Source organism: Pinus tabuliformis, chromosome J (genome assembly GCF_031772625.1).
Source record: "Pinus tabuliformis cultivar Carrire ecotype Pingquan chromosome J, CPIR1, whole genome shotgun sequence".
Classification (NCBI taxonomy): Eukaryota; Viridiplantae; Streptophyta; class Pinopsida; order Pinales; family Pinaceae; genus Pinus; species Pinus tabuliformis.
In genome coordinates, this window is record NC_142295.1 from 1086148013 (window position 1) to 1086151185 (window position 3173).

The 3173-nt window shown below is 30.9% G+C and overlaps 1 long non-coding RNA gene across 1 annotated transcript; it reads right to left on the reverse strand.

Moving 5' to 3' along the window:
• Positions 1-901: 901 nt before the first annotated feature.
• Positions 902-2019, reverse strand: LOC149230770 (uncharacterized). Its single transcript, XR_016247395.1, has 2 exons — positions 1681-2019; positions 902-1562 (listed from the first exon to the last, which is right to left on the reverse strand). It is a non-coding gene; the product is annotated as an uncharacterized LOC149230770 (long non-coding RNA).
• Between the last annotated feature and the right edge of the window lie 1154 nt (positions 2020-3173).

Consider the following 3173-nt stretch of genomic DNA (forward strand, 5'->3'; position numbering starts at 1 on the left):
CCTGAATTCATATCAGAGTTCAGTTGCAATATCAGATTACATATAAATTTTATAACATGTGTTATTAAATAGCTGGGATTAGACACAGGTAGCCTGCCTTTTAAAGTTTAAACATGGAATTTGCATTAGTTCTCCCTGAAAGAATGACCATTGCAGTGCTCTAGTGAGACATAATGCCATCTTTGGCAAAAACAGACATGCATGCATATGACAGCACATACCCAGACCATAAGAGCAGAACTTGGCTGAATCAGGCCTTTCCATATGAAAATTTGAACATGAATTCAACTGAATTTCCCCTAAATTCGGATTCAATTCATATGGAAACCCTACCACATTAAAAAGGTCAGTCCAACTAAAAATTTGCATTTCTTTTTCAAGACTGGCAATACGAACTATCTTAGGCATTTATAAACACAAACTGCAATAGATTGCGTTAGGGATTATACATTACAGGAGTATCGTTTTAAAGAAGATGTACAAGACTTCATAATTTTTTGGGTGTATATTACTGTACTGTATAATCCCATATTTTTTTCAAATTGAATTTTTCTAATACAATTTTTCATTCCAAATCATACCAAATCAGAATCTGAAATCGTTGCTGGTAACTACGATCTAGACTACCGTAGACAATCATAATCATAAAGAAAGCCTAGCAAAGAATTCCTGCATGAAATTTCAACAATGAAACAAGGAATAGTTAAAGTGCATCAATATAGCACACCTGCTATATTGGTTTTTATGTATTCCTTATATTTTCTCAATATAATATATCTGATTTTCACTCTGAAAAAAGTGCATCATACTGATGAAGTTTCAATCAAAAACCTCCATCGCCAGATAGGGCAGAAACTGCGTCATTAAGCCATATGAAGACAAGATTTGCAATACGACGACGAACCAGTGAAATCCATTATCAGGACGCGATCCAATTGGTGAAAACTTAACGGTAAGTGATTTCCCCATGTTGGTCAGATTTCAAATTTAATCGAGGGGTTTACTAAACAACCGCGATACTTACAACTATAACTACGTTACAAACATCAGAAGAACAATCCAGTAATCAAAACTTAAGAACTAAAGGGAGAGCTGCACCAGGCCCTGATTGACATGTTAAAGGGTGGATTCTACTATCACGACAAGTCCTTTTAATCAAATCACGTCACGGAAGCATTGACCTGAAGGCTAGAACCCACTCTTGGTAGCTATAATTCGGACATCACAGAGTGGATCATGAATCAAAACTATAATGTACAAAAAATTGTTATTAATGAAACATCGATAATTCTAAAAAGAACAAACCAGCATTCTATAGACCCATGCCGAGGCATTTCAGAGATCAAAAACACAAATGAGGGGCTATTCCCATACGTTCTGTTTTCAAAATTCTGAAAGGGTCACCTGGTAAGTATTGTCGAATTTATCGTACATGAAGCGAGTGATAATGCTGGTCTTCCCCACAGACTGATCTCCCAAGAAAACCAATTTGTATTTGACAAGGGGTGACACAGTAGCCATTCTGATATCCAATCTCAAACCCTATTCTGGGATTTCTCCAACTGCCGGCAAATAAGTATGGAAATTAAAAGAAATCAGCACCCTTTGATCCGCAATAACATTGACATCAATCCTAATTCACCATTATAAATCCAATTGATCAATAATCCATGGCAGTACCTGCGTTTTGAAGAGTTGGAATTTCTGCGATCGATGGTCTTCAGGGGGAGGGGGAGCAGATTCTGCGCCTGAAAATAGTATTTTCGCACAATTGCAACGACCCAGATCTGGAAGGGGGGCGTGAGATCGGAAACGAATGTGCCCACTACAGATCGAGGGCCGAGAAAACAAAAGAAAATGATGAACTTGGTGTGCAAGATGTTGCGGGTAGATCGAGTCAGTTGGCGTCAAAACTTGAGGTTTGTTTCCGTCAAGGAACAGGGTAGAGATTAAAACTGGCAAGTACCAAGAGTTTAAGACTAGCGATTGCTTCTTGACGGGGCAACGAGACGCCGTTAAAATTTGTAGCGTAAAAAATATTTTGCCAATTATATCAAATCAATCAATATTAATATCTTTTCTCTAAGTAATATCTCTAGTTATATGGCTTTATTAATATCTCTAGTTACATGGCTTTATTAATAGAAGTTTACACATCAATTTTTTTTTTAATGAATTATAAGACATCGTACAAATATATATTTCACTTACATCGGTTTAGATTCATTTTAAATTGTTATTTCATAATAAATTTAAATTTTGATTTACTAAGCATCCAAAATCAAATTCATAATTAATTTTATTTTTAATTATATATAATTATTACTTTTTAATTTTAGTGTTTAGTTGGTCAATATATAATTACATTATATAAAGTTTTATAATAAAATTAATATTTTAGAACACCTTTCCACACAGCGATAATGATATTTTTTATTTAAATATTTATTTAGAATGTATATTTTATAGGAGTTAAAAAAAAAATACAGTGAATTGAATTATTATATTTATGAGTAATTTAATTATATATTTATTTTAAATTTATATAAATTAACATAGATTTATTTTAGCTCCAGATCTATCTAGTAAGTAGGCAGGTAGAGGGATCAAATCTCTCAAGATACAAAAATGAAAAGTTTGTGTTTACAAAATTTAGATTCCTTTTGAACCTTGATTAATCTAAATTAAAATAGATTTAATTTTAAATAACACAATAATAAAACTTTTTAACTAATTTTTTTTTTTTTTCACTTGTTTTATATAATATATATATATATATAGTTGACATTGATATATTTCATTTATGTTTCATTTTCTACACATTAAAATATTAATACATGTTTCTCATATTGGAAACTAGAAAATATATATATAGGTCTCTCTATATAAAGAGAAATATTATTATATTTAGGTTATAAAATTGTAACATGTTTATCTATATGTTTACACGTATATATATAATATATATGTGTATGTATGTAAAAAATTATTTTTGTTAATAATATTTTTTTAAATGTTACATATCAATTCTATATTAAACATTGAACATTGAAGGAATTACAAATTTCTAGATTACTGTGAATTAAGATACTGGCGCTCTCTCTATCTATATATATAACCCATATTAAACATGTTTTGTTATTAATATTTCTAAAATGTTATACATCAACTTT